The sequence below is a fragment of the Pelodiscus sinensis genome, chromosome 4, assembly GCF_052426305.1.
Source record: "Pelodiscus sinensis isolate ZL-2025 chromosome 4, ASM5242630v1, whole genome shotgun sequence".
NCBI classification, from domain to species: domain Eukaryota; kingdom Metazoa; phylum Chordata; order Testudines; family Trionychidae; genus Pelodiscus; species Pelodiscus sinensis.
In genome coordinates this window covers 59,489,332-59,507,041 of record NC_143055.1, presented here as the reverse complement: position 1 = coordinate 59,507,041, position 17,710 = coordinate 59,489,332, and the positions used below count along the sequence as shown (strand labels likewise).

The 17,710-nt window shown below is 45.4% G+C and overlaps 1 long non-coding RNA gene across 1 annotated transcript in view; it reads left to right on the top strand.

Moving 5' to 3' along the window:
* Positions 1-43: 43 nt before the first annotated feature.
* LOC112546681 (uncharacterized) overlaps positions 44-17,710 on the top strand; it is a 141,727-nt gene continuing 124,060 nt past the window's right edge. Inside the window, exon 1 of the long non-coding RNA XR_012904275.2 lies at positions 44-185. This is a non-coding gene — a long non-coding RNA (uncharacterized LOC112546681). The remainder of the gene's footprint in view (positions 186-17,710) is intronic.

Genomic DNA, 17,710 nt, shown 5'->3' with positions numbered 1-17,710 from the left:
GGAGGCCATGAGATCCACCCGCCCAGCCCCACCCGCTGCGGGGAGGCTGGCGCCCCCTTGTGGAGCAAACCCAGCGCGAGCTTTTCCGGCCAGCTGGAGGCAGCTCGTTCGGTCTCTGGCGCGTGGGGGACTGGGGAGGAGCTGGGGCTGTGCAGTGTTAACGACCGCGTGTGGAGCAGAGGCAGGTAACTGTGTGGCGCCCTGTATGCTGGGGGCCGGTGCAGGGACACTCGGGGGCAGGGTGCGCGCGCTGCCAGATGGGCAGCCTGCACGGAGAACACCCGACAGTATTGCACGGAGCCCCGTTGGTGCAAAGCACATCCCCTGCCCTGAAAAGCGGGCCCCCCTCCAGCCCCTGGCAGTCTTCCCTGGACCGAAACCTCAGCCACTTAGCACAGCCGCGCCACTGCCAGCTCCCCGCTCGCTGGGTGCTTGGCGTTCCTTGCAGACCCAGCTGCTGCAATCAGGTCACAGCTCTCCTTACTAGCCAGCAAGCTGCCAGCCCCGTGGTGTGGCGCAGAGCACAGCTTGTCTGGGAACCCAAAAGACCCCAGCCCCCGCCAGGAGGCAAAATGCAAAGATTCCCCAGAGCTAGTATTTTTGACAATACTGCAATCAAATGGACCATACCCATATGAAGCTGTTTCTTTGTATATACAGAGGGATTTTCTCTTGTCCCATTGTCTCTGGTAATGGCCTTCCCCCTTCCTCTGGCCAGGCATTTGAAAGTGTGCTGTCAGTACTTTACAGGTATATTTTTTCACACTGTGTGCTTGATAATAAGCCTTGGAAAATTTAAAATACATGTAATTTATGGTCAGTTTATCTCCATGCTCCTACCTCGCTGCACCTTTACAGCAGGCAGGCTTGTCTTTAGCAGTGGCCAGCATTGAGACTGATTTTTAGTACTGCATGTTTTTTAAGAACTTCATCGTATTTTTATTTAAAGAAATAAGTTTTAAATTAATCTGAACTTTGATTTACTTCCCTATCTGCCCATTTAACATTCTTGTATGACTCGCATTACCATAATATCTGTGTGCCTCCCAAGCTTTATTGTATTTATTCTTACAACACCCCTGTGAGAAAGGGAAATGTTACTATCCCCATTTTACAAATGGGAAAATGAGGCACAGAGTGGCCAAGGTTTGGATTCTCAAAGGCATTCAGGCATCTACATCCCACTGATCAGGGCCTAACAATATGTCTATACTGCAGCTGGAAGTGAGTTTCGCAGTACAGGTACACTAGCAGAGCTTAAACTAGTGTGCTAGAAATAGCCGTGTGGATGCTGTGGGTTGGGCTGTCAAGTCTAAAATGGGTCGGAGCTCAGGTTTCTAGCCTGAGGCTCTGCCAGAGGTACAATGTTCACATTGCTGTTTTCAGCCCTAATGGCACATGTCTGTCACAATTTGATTTACTATATTTTTAGAGAGTTTGTCTGAGACTATGTCTCTCTGTTCAAGAACTCTTCCTGAAGGGTAGGAGCTAGAACTACCAATTGTGGTATGCAGTTTCCTGTTATGATAACTTAAAGCAAGGTAAGGATTAGGTTGTGCCAGGAAAATGGGATGTGCCCAGAATGGGCTTGCTTCTCATAAAACCAAACAGAACAGAGATGGAATCACCAGGCAGGTGAAAGGGACTGTCTGGGGAAACACCTCCCCCTTTCTGGGACTACTTACAGGCCTGAGCTGTAGTAGTTCAAAACAGTGATAAAGTACATTCAGGATTCACTGGTGTGGCAGCCTGACAGGTCTCCTGCTCCGTCAGTCACAATAAACGTTCAGCTGCATGCGTTTTTGTACGCTTCCTCAGTATATCATGCCAGCTCTGCACGGGTAGCTAGCATAATAGACTTTACGGGAGCTCCCAAAGACCACAGACTTGGATAAGATACGAAGGCAACTGAGTCAGGTTTATTGTTGAACAAAGTATACCAATAGTTGTTGGTAGCCAAATGACCTTTGAGCCCCTACGTATTTGTATCTGGGGCAATAGACCCGGCTTAATTGATAGTATGGATTTTACCATTGCCCCCTAGGCCGGCCAAAGAATTAATTTGAGGTATTCCAATATTTCTAGACAGAAATGAATAATTTATTATACACATTGTACATATTATTTTATACATTAATGACGTTTGGTACCTCCCCTTGTCCTTTAATCCAAAATATTGACTACCCATTGTTATGCTTTCACTTTTGTTGTTTTAAACTATTTTATTATGTACTTAACTGGGTTTCTGTGTACTGTCCAGATGGGATGTACAGTAAAACTCCAATTGTCTGGCATCCAGTGGTCCAGCACTCCCGATAGTCTGGCAGCAACTGGAATCCGGAAGTGCTCCAGCCAGCTGGACAATTGGAGCTGCTGTGAGCCCCATGGGCGCTCGCGGCTGGGAAAGGGAAGTGGAAAGGAGGGGAAGGGGATTATACCCCTGTGACGGGTCTGCTGGGACCCACACTGCGTCTGGCTGGGGGGTGGAGGGTGGGCGGGGAACGGCACAGCGAGGGGCGAACCCTCCGCCATTTTGCTGGAAGGTGGGGGAAGCCCCGCACTGCCGCTGAGAGTTTTTGGGAGGGGAGCAGGCTCCCCACCCTCCAGACTGCAGTAGTTATTGCTGAGCAGGGGGGTGAGGAGCAGCGGTTCAGGACCAACCTGGCAGCACCCTAGGTGCTCTGCTCCGCCGCTTCCCCAAGTCTGCTGCTGCCACTGCTGAAACTGACGAGCGGTGGACTTGGGGAAGTGGTGGAGCAGAGCAGCTGGGGTGCTGCCGGGTTGGTCCTTCAGTGCTGCCCCCAACCCCCCCCTTCTCGGCGATAACTGCTGCAGTCTGGGGGGTGGGGAGCCTGCTCCCCTCCCGGAAACTCTCAGCGGCGGTGCAGCGCAGCCAGAACAGGGCAAGTTCGGGGATTTAGCTCTCACGGCTGTGCGGGGCTTCTCCCAAGTCCCCGAACTTGCCCTTTTCCGGCTGCGCTGTGCCGCCGCCGAGAGTTTCCGGGAGGGGAGCAGCCTCCCCACCCCCCAGACTGCAGTAGTTATCGCCGAGAAGGGGGGGATGTGAGGGGCGGTGCTGCAGGACCAAGCCGGCAGCACCCCAGCTGTTCTGCTCCGCCGCTTCCTCAAGTCCGCTGCTGCCGCTGCTGAAACTGATGAGCGGTGGACTTGGGGAAGCGATGGAGCAGAGCAGTTGGGGTGCTGCCAGGTTGGGCCCACACTTCTGTCCCTCACCCCCCTGCTCAGTGATAACTACTGCAGTCTGGAGGGTGGAAACTCCTGAAAACTCTCGGCGGCAGTGCGGGGCTTCCCCCACCTTCCTGCAAAACGGCGGAGTGTTCGCCCCTCGCTGTGCCGTTCCCCGCCCACCCCCCAGATGCAGTGCGGGTCCCGGCAGACTCATCACAGCCCCCTTCTGGAGTACCTCCTGATACTCCGGCATATCCGATAATCCGGCACCACCTAGGTCCCAAAGGTGCTGGATTATCGGAAGTCTACTGTATTTACATACTTCATGTGCTTTTATTAATACTAGCAGTTCCAATGAAGAGACACTGATTTGCAGAGAGACATTTGCTTTGACAAGGCCTGTCTATTACTCATAATATAACTTTAGTTATAGTCTGCACATTTTTCATACGACTGATAGATTTTATTTGCCAACTGTGTTAAATCCCTTATAGTGGGCCTGAGGATGTTAGGCCCAGTGATTGGTTGAGGAATATAGTTTTATGATTGAACCTTGGAGCACTGCCAGATAAGAAATATATATGGATAATGTGGATATGGTTTATATATTTGTAGAGTATGTGGACACATGGATGTGTACCTATGACACCATCTTATACCAAAGTATAATTATATATTTTAAAAAACATGATGTGCTAGTCTGGCATTTTTAAATGTAGTGCCACAATAGGAACACATTGAGCGAAGGGAAAGTGCATAGTTTGCTACATTTCTTACTCTGGTTGGAGTGTGCAGGAGGGAGATGAACCTGGACTTTCCCCAACAGGGGGATATGCCCCACTCTTCCCACTGTTCCTGCCTGAGCTGCATTGGCCTTGGAGAGACGCTTTTCACTTGATCCCAAACTGCTGTGGTGAGAGAGGGCTGGGGTAATCCTCTCTCCCTGGGGAGGGCTGCATACTGAATCCTTCATATCCCAGAGCAATGATTTAAATGAAGAAAAACAAAAATTAATTGAGTTAGGACTAGAGCAACGTTGAATAAATCTTCAAGTATTATGTAAATATTGTAATTTTGTTGATAAAACAACAGCAATAGGTTGATCAAATCAAAATGCTACCACGAGGCAGTCCTACCATAGTGGATGTATTCAAATCTTACACATTAGCCCATACATTCAATTTTAAATGTCTATATTAATATCACATCTCATGTTTTACCTGAGACACTAAAGTTTTTTATGCCCACTACTATACATACATGTGTGGTAGAGTCTGTTCATCTTGAGGGTCCTAATTTAAAATTGTGTTAAGTAATTCCTCAGCTTTTCCTGGGGGGAGGAAAATGGCCTGAATGCATAAGAGAGAGCCTGATAATTGTCTTTCATTTTTTGAGATATTAGAGAAGTTTTCAGTTTTTATACTGTGGCCTGATTTTTTATTATATAATTTACATTTACAAAGTTTGCACATATGTTCATGGCATCAAATGGTTATATTTGAAAAAAATTAAATTAAAAAAATCTGGGAAAGTTGGACATCATTACCGAGGGAAGATCTGCAACGATGCAGTCACAAAGATATAAAGTGCTCTCCACTCTACAGGATAAAATCTCCAGATCCCATGAGGATTATGATTCTCAAGAACTGAATAACCATAATATTTAAGTTTCTCAGACTCTCCAAATAGTTCTAGTGTTTATGCAGAAGTATGCAGTGAGCCTGTCATACACCTGTCGATCGACAGCTGAAGAGTAGTGGCTGGAGATAGGCCAGCAGTATTACACAACGACAATAAAATGTAAATCCTACTCTTAGATACCTCCTATGAAGCCAGAAATAAATGTTTGTAATTTTCTTGGCCTCATGACTGAGATCAAGTCCCTATCCAAATACTAAATGTACCACAGTAGCTTCCTGTGAACACAACCAGATTTCAGAATTAATTGTTTCCCTTCAGCAGCTGAATATATCTTAACATTAATGCAGATGAAACAAATCAGATTTTGTCAACTGAGTAGAGAAAGAATTGATTTTTCAAAATTTTTTAAAATATTTGTTTTATATTTAGAGTCATGGTTTCCACTTTGGGCCTCATTTGAATATCATCCCAAATAACACCAGTAACATTCCATTGTCTTCAGTGGAAATACAACTGATTTACATCAATGTAAGGAAGCTCAGACAAATCCCTTTTACTTTAGTGAGGTTATGCTGGGCGGAAGAGTTTAAAAATGTCAGTTGCATCATGCTATATCGTTTAAAGGGTTTTTTAAACTAAGCTTTTGAATTCACCCTTAAGAAACAGCAGTAGATAAAATTCTTCAGAACTGGGAAAGTGGAAGGCAACTTGGATGATAGTGATCATGAAATGGCAGAGTTATTGATTCTAAGGAGTGGTAGGAGGGAGAACAGCAAAATAAAGACACGGGTTTCAAGATGGCATACTTTAGCAAATTCAAGGAGGTGGTAAGATCCCATGGGAAGCACTTCTAAGAGGAAAAACAATTGAAGACGGTAGTCTTTCAAAGATACATTATTAAGGGCACAAGAGCAAACTATTCCACTGCATAGGAAAGATAGGTAGTAAGGCTGTCAATTGATGTGCGTTATCGCCTGTGATTAACGCAGGGAAGGATTAACGCGTTAATGCTGCGCTACCCCTTTGAAGCACTGTTCTGGCGCTTCAGAGGAGCAGTGCATTAGGAGCCTGGGATCAGCTGGAGTTCCCAGCTGATTCTGGGCTTCCGTAGCACTGTCCCTTTGAAACACCACCGTAGTGTTTCAAAGGGAAAATGTATGCAATTAATCATGTGATTAATTGAGATTACATTTTTTAATTGTGCGATTAATCGCGATGAATTTTTTTTAATCACTTGACAGCCCTAATAGGAAGAATGACAGGAGACCACCCTGGCTTACTCAGGAGATCTTGAATAATTTAAAAATCAAAAAGAAGTCCTACAAAAAGTGGAAACTAGATCAAGTTAGCAAGGATGAATATAAACAAATAACAAGTACATAGGGGCAAAATGAGAGAGGCCAAGGCACAAAACGAGATCAAATTAACTAGAAATATTACAAGAGTAACAAGAAAACAGTCTACAAATACATTAGAAACAAGAGGAAGACCAAGGACAGCATAGGCTCACTACTAAATGAAGAAAGAAAAACAAAAGAAAATGTGGAAATGGCAGAGATGCTTAATGACTTCTTTGTTTCATTCTTCCCCAAGAAGATTGATAGTAATTGGCTGTCTAACATAGTGAACGCAAGTGAAAATAGGGTAGGTTCAGAATCTCAAATAGGAAAAGAACAAGTTAAAAATTACTTAGCAAAATTTAGATGTCTTCAAGTCACCAGGGTCTGACGAAATACATCCTAGAATAATCAAGGACTGCCTGAGGAGATAACTGAGCCATTAGCAATTATCTTTGAAAAATCTTGGAAGTTGGGAGAAATTCCAGACGACTGGAAAAGGGCAAATATAGCACCCATCTATAAAAAGGGAAATAAGGACAACCCAAGAATTACAGACCAGTAGGCTCAGCTTCAGTACTAGGGATGTTAAAATGTGTGTAGTGGATGAACTGTGTAAGCACTGAAATTTTCAGTGGTTATATGTGGGGCAGGAACTAGCTCCCTAGGATCTGGTGTGTTGATACAGAGGCAGCAACATAGGATGGCAGGTGGCTCCACAGTAGCCAGTGTGTGCCCGGAGCCAGCTTTTAAATGCCCACACATACTGGCTTCTGCCTGCTTCCCCATGCTGCTAACTATGTATCAGAGGCAGCAGCTCAGATGTTAGTGGCTCCTGAGAAGCTGGACTAAGAGTTGGATGTGGCAAATAAACTCATGCTTATCAGTTACCCATTTAAATGGCTACACTCTGGGTACGTCTAGACTACAAGCCTTTTTTCTCTTCCGAAAAGAATATTTCGAAAAAGCCTCTTTTGAAAGAGGGCATCTAGACTGCAACTACTTATTTAAAAAAAACAAGCCGCTTTTTCAAAAGAGAGTACCCAGGCAGTCTGGATCCTCTCTTTTGAAAAATCTCCGTTTGCATTCAAGAATGCCTTTTTTCAAAAGAGCACTTTCGAAAAAAGCCGGTCTTCCTCATAAAATGAGGTTTACTGCGGTCTAAAAAACCGCTGCATTCTTTCGATTTAATTTCAAAAGCATGCGGCGGCAGTCTAGATGCAGGGAAAGTTTTTTTTTTTTTTTTTTAAAAGGTTACTTTTTTCAAAAAAACCTTGTAGTCTAGACACATCCTTACATCCCTATTTTCTACCAGGAAAGATGATGAGCAAATAATTAAGTAATCCACTTACATACTTTATTATCTTCTAGGTATTTGCATTTATAAAGAACAAATTACGTCAAACCAATGTGATAGCTTTTTTGACAGGATAACAAACCTTGCGGATAAGTGGGAAGTGATAGATGTGGTATATCTAGAGTTTAGTAAGGCATTTTATACAGTTTCCCATGACCTTCTCATTAACAAACTAGAGAAATAAAACTTAGAGGGAACTACTATAAGCTGGGTGCATAACTGGCTGGATAACATTCCCAGAAAGTAGTTATCCGTGGGAATGCTGTGAAAGCCAAAAGTATAATTGGGTTAAAATTGTTAGATAAATTCATGGAGAATAGATCCATGAATGACTATTAATAGGGAGGAATAGAAGAGTCATGTCCCCATCACTTTTAAAATCCTTGGAAAGAATCATGGTCAAAATTAAAGGGTCTTAGTGCTACTTATTACATGAGCAAAACTGAAATGCTCTGTTATTAGTAAACTGATCTGTGTAATGAACAGGAAATGGCTAAGGAACATTCAAGGAGAAAGTGCACAGTTTGCTGCATTCCTCACTCAGGCTGGGGAGCACAGGAGGCCGAACCTGGATGTGTCCCAGCGGTGGGACATGCACCCCTTCACCAGCTATGCCCACTGGAGCTGTAGCGTCTATGGAGAGGTGCTTTTCACCTGGCCCAAGCTGCTGCAATGAGTGAGAGGGCTGGAGTAATCCTCTCTTTCCCCCTGGCTGCCCGCATACTGAATCTATCATTTCCAGCCCCGCGCCGGAGCAGTGATTTAAATGAAGCATGTTTCATTTTATTTTCAAAACACAAAAATTAATTGAATTAAGGATTTGAGTGATGCCAGGTAAATCTTCTATAGCAGTGGTCCCCAACGCGGTACCCGCGGGTGCCATGGCGCCCGCCGGGGCATGTGTGTGTGCCCGCTGACAACCTGGGCTGGCCCCGCACCCGGCGTGCAGTGCACTGGAGGCGCCGGCCCCAGGTGCGCAACACGCCTTGGTGCCTGGTGCGCAGCGCTCGGGCGGCCCCAGCCCTGGGGCACATGCAGGCGCGCGACACCGGTGCCCAGGCGCGCGGCTTGGGCGGCGACGCCGGCCCTGGGCCCACGGCATAAGGCGCTCGGGCGGCCCCGGCCCTGGGCCACATGCTGGCGCCGGGTGCAAGGGTATCCCCGCCCCTGGCGTGCCCCAGGACGCGCGGCCCCGCCCCCGGGCGCCTGGCGCGTGAGTGGCCCCGGGCGCCCGGTGCATGAGTGGCCCCGCCCCCGGGCGTCTGGGAGCCTCTAAAGGTTGGGGACCACTGTTCTACAGGCTGCACCTCTATAAACTGGAACTCTCTAGTCTGACAACATCCATGGTCCAGAAGGACTGTGGATGTTCCAGGATCAGAGAGTCCTGGTGTGCTGCAAAGGGCGTGTGAGGGAGCCCTGTACAATGCAGGGGGAGGAGGAAGGTGCATGGGCTGTGGGGGAGGTGGCTCAGTTGGGCTGGGGAGGTGGGGTGGTAACTGGAAAGCCAGGCATGTGGTAGGGCTTGGAGTTGGTGTGTGGCTCAGCTGGGCGGGGGGGAGAGAAATGTCATGCAGCTTAGCTTGGCTGCGAGGGGGGGGAATGGTAGCTCAACTGGGCTATCGGGAGGAGCTGGGAAACCCGGTAGAATGGCAAGGTGGGGTGGGGCCAGCAGCAGGGGGCCTGAAATGACTTCCCCTGGTCTGGCAAAATCCCTTATCAGGGACCAGTCAGGTTCCAAGGGTGCCAGACCAGGAAGATCTAACCTGTACTACCCTCGTGACCCAACCTGTTGCGAATGAGGGAATTTTGCGGATCAGGGAAGATCCCTCTGCCCCCAGCCTCCTAGCATGCTGCTCTTCCTTGTGGCTGGCTCTATTCTGGAACTACTGCAAATGTGCTCTGGCACCGCAAGGCTTGGACTTGGGCTCCAGCCCTATTTCTGCCCTGCCTGGCCAGGGCTTCCTGTGGATGGGGCTTGCCAGTGGTCCCACTGCTGTCCCACCCTGCTGGGTCTTCCCAGGGACAGGGCTTACCAGTGGGACCTGCTTCTGCTCCACCCAGCCTGGGATTCCTGGGGGCAGGAATGAGGCTCGCTGGCTGCTGGCGGCCCCGCTTCTGCCCCAGCTGGATGAAGCTTCCCAGGGATGGGATTTGCCGACTGCTGGCGGCACCGCTGCTGCCCCATTTGGCCAGGTCTTGTTGGGGATGGAGCTCACTGGCTGTTGCTGGCCCAAGCTGGGTCTCCCCGGAGTTGGGGCTCTCTGGGCCCTGCTACTGATGGCCCGGGCTGGGGCTCATACTCGCTGTACCTCTAGCGGACTTGCACTCCTGCCATCAGTGCTTTCTGGTCCAACAACATCCATGGTCTATCTGGACCATGGATGTTACCGGACCAGAGAGTCCTGGATTTAGGAGGTTCAAACTGTAGTAAATATTAGGGTTATTTTGTTACAATTGCAGGTACAATTTTTGAGCTGTTAATGTGATTATTTTTAAAAATTCATGGTGTTTGGTTATGCTGAGGAGCTCAAATGAATGACTAGAACTAAGTCTCTTGCTATTAAGGATTTCCTCACACAGCGTACGCATATGTGCTGAAAAAGTATTAGTTGCACAAGTTTGAATGGCTGTTAATTGGTACAATTTAATACCTTCCTGGGGCTCTTCTTATCGTTAAGCTACCTCTGTAGGATAATCTGTGAAGAAGGCTGGAATACCAAATAGCTCAAGATAGACTCAGTCTCTTTATTAAGCTCTCAACTAATGAGACCTGACCTCACAAGTATCAAATGGTAGTACAAACTTCTGGCACTCACAAATGTTTTACATGTCCTTTTACAACCCCATACCTTTTTGGAGAAAGGAAGATGTAGTTTCACAGTCTTATGATCTCCTTCTCAGGATCTGCTTTCTTTTTTTCACTGAAAAGAGATGTATATAGTATGTTGCTTCTACCCTATAGAGAGTACTTGCATGGGTACCTCTTCCAAGGTATGGTCTAGGTTGCGCTTGAGCTCTGTAATACAGGTTTAACCTCTCTGGTCCTGGACTCTCTTGTTGGGCACCATCTGTGGTCTGTCACGATCATGGATGTTGCTCGGCCAGAATCCCTGTGGCTGGGAGTGGGGGCCGACTGGGCAGAATGTCTGGCAGTTGGGAGCCTGGTCAAGGCTGGATCTGGGAGCAGAGGGAAGCCAGTGGCTAGGTGTCGGTTAGGACCTGGAGCACAGCCAGGAGCAGATCTGGACCAGTGGCCGGTGCACAGTTGGTGTGGTGGGCAAGTGGCAGGTGGAACGGTGGCTGAAACAGTAGTCAGGATCAGAGTTGGTCAGTGATTGGGGGCCACGTTGGTGGGCAGGAGCTGAGCTAGGGTGGTGGTGGTTAGAAGCAGAGCCGGGCTGGGAATGGAGCCTGTCCACCGGTTGGCAGTGGAGCCTGTCCAGCAGCCTGGGCACAGGGAGCCCGATCGGGCCAGGAATGGAGCCTGGTGGCCAGAGCCAGGAGCAGGGTCAGCAGCTATAAGGGGAGCCCTGGAGTGGGGGGGCCGATGGCCTGGAAGGGAGCCTGGCAGCCAGCAAACTCCGTTGTTCAGGATCCTGAGAGGGGTCCTAAGGAGGTCCATCTTGTATTATTAGCTAAAATAAAAATGACTAACCCTACTTCAGGGGAATATACATAGCTTAGCAGAGTAGTACACATAGCTTAGTAGCTTTCTGTATAGTTGTGGCTTACAAAGATTTCAAGGATATTGAGACTAAATCCTCCTCTCACCTTTCCAGACACATACACATACAGTTCCTTCTGAAAACTCAAACATTCTCTGTTGCTTTCCCATTACTGCACATCTGCTGTTCAGTAATACATTATCTTGTAGGAAACTTCATCCACAGAAACAAGCATTTGATTTTTGCTGAATGTCATTTTGCTAGTGAAATACAGTTGTGTATATTTTCCTTCAGACTATAGGCAGAATGAAATTCTATCACTTGTATGTGAATTTAATTTTTTTAAAATTGTGAGGTATCAGAAAAAAATCATACGTTTACATTCATATTAAAAATATATCATGATCTGAAAACCAGATGGTAATATGAAAAAAGTGTAATTACTGTTCTAAATATCCCTTAAATCAAAAGGACTTGAAATATATATGGGTTGAATTATTGCTTTTCCGTGGGCTTCCAGCAAAGAGGAGTGGGTTGTCGCACTGCCCCATGGAACAGGCTGGAAGGGAGATTGAGAGTCTAACTCTGGAGTTTCCTCTTGCTCCAAGTGGGAAGTACATTGTGCCAGATCTTCATGAATCATAAATCACCTGCAGTGCTGTTACAGTTAGGGATGTAAAAGGTTAATCAGTAGGGACTGGAGCAGTTTCCCATCCACCCTGTTGTGATTTTTAGTGGTTACATGGTTACATTTTTTAATGAATTTTTACATCCCTAGTTGCAACTACACTGGTCAGACCCCCCTGATTTCTTCCCTCATGCACAATTGAGGGAATAATGGCTCCTTCCCTGGCCTGCTACCAAATGTAGGCTCATCATGTAGCACTGTAATGTGTTGTTTTTAGGGATATGAATAATTAACAGGTTAATCAGTAAGCCTTACCATAAGGGTGAGGCTTATTGGTTCCGGTTCTCCAATGAGGACTGGAGCAGCTAGCTCCCTGCCTGCTGTGGTCAGAGGGGCTGCTTGCTGTGAGGGACTATGGCAGGGGACTGCTCTATCACCACTCAGGCAAGCTGGGGTGTGAGTGTGTGCGCTTCAACCTATCTAGGCTGGAATGGCCCCCCTGCTTACGTCCTTAATTAGTTAACCGGTTAAACGTTATAGTTAACCAATTAAATGGGATTTTACATCCCTAGTTGCTTTATATTGCGTTTCTCTGTTGCACAGTCATGAATGAAGAAACTTCTTTTTGGTTTTTGGTTTGACTGTTTTGGCATACAAAAGTTGACAATCATACATTTTTCATTATTTTTGCCTTTGATTCCTCTCTCTCAGCCCTCTTCTTCATTGCGCACTGTACTTTATTTAATGTAAGTTTTTTGTAGGCAGCTGGATTGCTTATAAGAGTCTTAAAAAAGGTTAATTCAGGCTCCCGAATAAACATTTTCTCTCTCTCACTCACTCTCACAGTACCCTCGCTCTCTGTGTTTTTCACAGATTAACAAGGGAGAGAAAAATATGTTTTAATGTAGAAAAATATGAATGTCAAGCTAAACATTTAACAAGAAGCTGTAATGAAGTTGTAGTGTCTTTTAACAGAAACAAAATACAGGACTATGTAGCACTTTAAAGACTAACAAGATGGTTTATTAGATGATGAGCTTTCGTGGGCCAGACCCACTTCCTCAGATCAAATAGTGGAAGAAAATAGTCACAACCATATATACCAAAGGATACAATTTAAAAAAATGAACACATATGAAAAGGACAAATCAAATTTCAGAACAGAAGGGGGGGAGGAGGGGAAGGTAAATGTCTGTGAGCTAATGGTATTAGAGGTGATAATTGGGGAAGCTATCTTTGTAATGGGTAAGATAGCTAGAGTCTTTGTTGAGCCCCACGCGTAGAGTGTCGAATTTTAGCATGAATGACAGTTCAGAGGATTCCCTTTCAAGTGCAGATTTAAAAGGCTTCTGAAGCAGGATGCAGGTAATTAAGTCGTTGAGACAGTGTCCTTTCTGGTTGAAATGGCAAGAAACTGTTTTTTCTTTGTGATCCTGTCTAATATCTGTTTTGTGGGCATTGATCCTTTGCCGAAGTGTCTGAGACGTTTGTCCAATGTACAAAGCAGATGGACACTTTAGGCACATGATAGCATAAATTATATTTCTGGATGAGCAGGAATATGTGTTCTTGATCTTATAACTCACTTGGTTAGGTCCAATAATGGTATCAGCAGAGTGAATATGTGGACAAAGCTGGCAACGGGGTTTGTTGCAAGGGAAGGTACCAGGGTTGGTATTAATGTGGTATGTCCTGTGGTTGTTGGTAAGAATCATCTTGAGGGTTAGGTGGTTGTCTATAGGAGACTATGGGTCTGTCTCCCAGAGCCTCTTGGAGTTTAGTATCCTGTTCCAGTATAGGCTGTAGTTTATTGATAATGTGTTGGACAGGTTTAAGTTGGGGGCTGTAGGTGATGACAAGTGGTGTTCTGTTGTTAGTTTTCTTGGGTCTGTCTTGAAGTAGATGGTTTCTAGGTATTTATCTGGCTCTTTCAATTTGCTTTTTTATTTCTCCGGGTGAGTAGTTGAGGTTTATAAATGCTTGGTAGAGATCCTGAAGTTTCTGGTCTCTGTCAGTGGGATTAGAGAAGATGCGGTTGTATCGAAGGGCTTGGCTATAGATGATGGATCGTATGGTGTGTGCTGGATGGGAGCTGGAAGCATGTAGGTAACTGTATGAATCAGTGGGTTTTCTGTAGAGGGTGGTGTCTAATTTTCTATACTATTTGATCTGAGGAAGTGGGTCTGGCCCACGAAAGCTCATAATCTAATAAATCATCTTGTTAGTCTTTAAAGTGCTACATAGTCCTGTATTTTGTTTCAGCTACACCAGACTAACACGGCTACATTTCTATCACTTGTCTTTTAACAGATTATGTTGAGATGTTTTAGATTTCAAATAGTGTGCCTTAATATCATGAAAGAAACCTAAATAGCTGACTGGGACGTGTCTTTGGACAAAAAGTGTTAAAGCCGTGTTATAGCTTTTATTTCTGATACTATTTGTAGTTTGTACATTGTGAAAGGTGCATCTTTAAGTGTTTCATATGCCCCAAAATACTTTCGCTGTTTATGTAAAAGTAATGTAGTTGGAAAATACTTTTTACACCTGTTGATCAACATCTGAAGAGTCCAGATAACAAACATGTGAAATCTATACTTAGCATCTTAGTCTCCATCCAAAAATAAATGCTTATAGCTGTACAGGGCTCTTAGTTTTAAAAAAAGCATTTGTGCATAGTTGACATCGGTGGCATGGTAGCATTAAGCTACCATGATCACTGGCCATACCATTTTTAAAGGTCTTCATTTTTGAGTTAGACATTTTGTAAGGAAAATGCGCCTAGAACCATTGACACCATACAGGAAAAAAGAATGTAGCAATTGGGATGCTCTGGAGAGTGTTGCTGTAACTTTTATTTAAAATTTAAATATATCTATATAGAGACTACAGGACAGAACTCCAATTTTTACCCCCTGCCTTCTATGTTCTAATCTAGTATCTGAAATTCATTTAGGAGTGGAAACCCTTGTTTAAAAGCTTCCCATATGTATTTACTCTAGTTTACATTGCTGTTAAGTCTTTGACATTGAATGGTGATACTCACCGTTAGATAAGATTATCTGTCAGATTTGTTAATGTCACTTGCGGTCTCAGATATTGTCTCAAAATAGCATCACATCATGAAATAATGCCACTGAACTTACCCAAAATGTTTTGCCATTAAGTCACGTTCTTCACCTTTCTTTCAGCTTGACAGCTTTCATATTTACTAACCTGCTGATTTTTCCAATTTTATGTGTAAAACTGTCTAGGAAGATAAGAAGAGGTGAGTTGCTGATGCCTGCTTTGAAATGTATCCTCATGTTCCCACTTTCTCTCCGCAAAGATGGAGGATTTTAGCTGTAATGGGAAGTTTAATTTTGCTTTCTTTTCTCAGTGTACAAACCCACAGATTTGAAATCCACAGATTTGAAAGCTAATCTTGCTCTAGATCACACAGAACATTAGAAACAAGCACAGAGATGTAGAGCATTAGGGGACTTGAAAAGGTCATCTAATACATCCTTCTTATACGGAGATGGGATTTAGAATGCCTAAACAATTCTAACGGGTGTTTGTCTAACATGTTCATAAAAACCTCCAATGACTGGGATTCCATAACTTCATAAGGTAGCCTCTTCTATAACTATCCATATCATCAAAACATAAGAATAGCCATACAAAAGTTGGTCTAGCCCTATATCCTGTCTTACAGCAATGGCCAATGCCATGTGCCCTAGAGGGAATGAACAGAACAGGTCATCGTTAAGAGATCCACCCCTTGTTGCTCATTCCCTGTTTCTGACAGACAGACACTATCCCTGCCCATCTTGGCTAATATTCATTGATGGACTTATTCTCTGTGAATTTTTCTATTTTCTTTTGGATGCTGTTATAGTCTTGACCATTACAATATTGTCTGGCAAAGAGTTCTGCATATTGACTGCATGTTGTTTGAAAAAATACATCCTTTTGTTTGTTTTAAACCTGCTGCCTATTCATTTCATTTGGGAATCCCTAGTTTTTGTGATATAAGAAGGAACAAACAGCACTTCCATATTTAAGTTCTCCACATCAGTCATGATTTAATAGACATTAATCATATCCTCCCTTAGTTGTCTCTTTTCCAAGCTGAAGAGTTCCAATCTTATTCATCTCTTTTTATAGGACTTGTCTATCCATATGCCTAATAATTTTTGCTGCTCTTGTTAGAATGTTTTCCAATTTCAGTATGTCTTTTTTGAATCCGAGCAACCACATATGTGTTAGGGATGTGAAAATGCATTTAATGAAGTAACTGTGTAACTGCTGAAAATGTCAGAGATTGCATGCAGGGGAGCAGTCAGCTCCTGCCTTCCCTTTCTCCACACTGTTGCCTCTGTATCAACAGAGGAGGAGGGGCAGGCAGGAGGGCAGCGGCTCCCAGGGAGCTGGTGCATGCAGGGAGCCAATTTGTAAATGTGAAGGTTAACCGATGAGCCCAGGCTCATTGGTTAACTATATACGGTTACACTTTCACATCCCTAATCTGCATGCGGTATTCAATATATGGGTATACCATGGATTTATATAGAGGCAATATGATATTTTCTGTCTTCTTATCTGTTCCTTAATGATTCACATCTTTTTGTTCATTTTTTGGACTACGCTGCACATTTAATAGATGTGTTCAGAGTAGGGATGTTAGATAGTGGGCAATAAAATAGTTGAGTAACCACATGAATTCTTAGCGGTTAGTTGACTATTCTGTAGTCTCCAGTGGTGGGGCTGGAGTCTCCTGTGGAGCCCCTTGCCACCCTGCACTACTGCCCTGTATCAGAGGCAGCAGTGCAGGGTCTCAGACTGGAGCTGATCTGCAAAGGGAGGCAGTTTGAAAACCATCTTCCCTTGTGGACTGTCTGCCTGCTGCCCTAAACTGCTGCCTCTGTATCAGCTGAGTGGGGTGGCAGCAGCCCTTGTCTGCTGGGGGTCCTTGCTCCCTGTGGACAGAGGCTGTTGGAGGAAAGGGAGGGTAAGGGGGAGGCTGCAGCGAAGCCAGATTTCCCCTTGGACAAGGGCTGCTGCTGGGAACCAGCCTCTGTCTTGGCTGGTCCAAGCTCACTGCAGACAGAAGCTGCTCTGCGGGATGTGGAGCAGCCTCTGTCTGTGGGAAGCTTGGACCACCCACGGACAGGGGCTGCTGCTGCAAAGCAGCCTCTGTCCACTGCGAGCCACAGCCTGCCATGGGCAGAGGCTGCTTTGCGGCAGCCTACCCAGCTCCCCCCCCCACTACTGCCTCTGACAGAGGAAGCAGCATGGAGGGGGAGGGGCAGACGGCACTGTGGAGCCCGTGCTGGGGGGAACCGGCTTTTAAGCCAGCTTCCCTCCGCACCAGATCCTGCCCCCCCCTTCCCTGTGCTGCCTCTGATACAGAGGCAGCAAGGAGCGGGGTGGAGGGAATGCAGTAAGCCTACGCTTATTGGTTAATCGTCTAGTTCGGTGTTTCTCAACCTTTCTTTATAAAGTACCCCTTTAAAAAAAACAGGAGCTGCTCTGGCAGAGGCTGTCAGCAGCCCCAACCACAGCATGGGGGCTGGGAGCTGGCAGCAGGCAGCCTGCCCCAGCATGGAGCTGGAGCAGTTCCCCCCAGGATCCCACTTAGTAGGTTAAGCTGATTATATGGGATTTTACATCCCTAAAGTGAACTCTGCTGTAGTGTTGAAAATGCCATGCTTCTGATACCCCAGTGAGAGAAGTGCATGCTTTCTCTCATTTCATACCAAAGGCAAACATTATATAGATTTATTTCTCTCTTCAGTTTTTAGTAATAAAGAAATGAACAAAACAAACATTAATTTGAAAACATAGATTACATTTAAAGGTTCTCAGAGTTATATACATTGCTTGCCTTCCCACTTTCAAAAGAAAATGT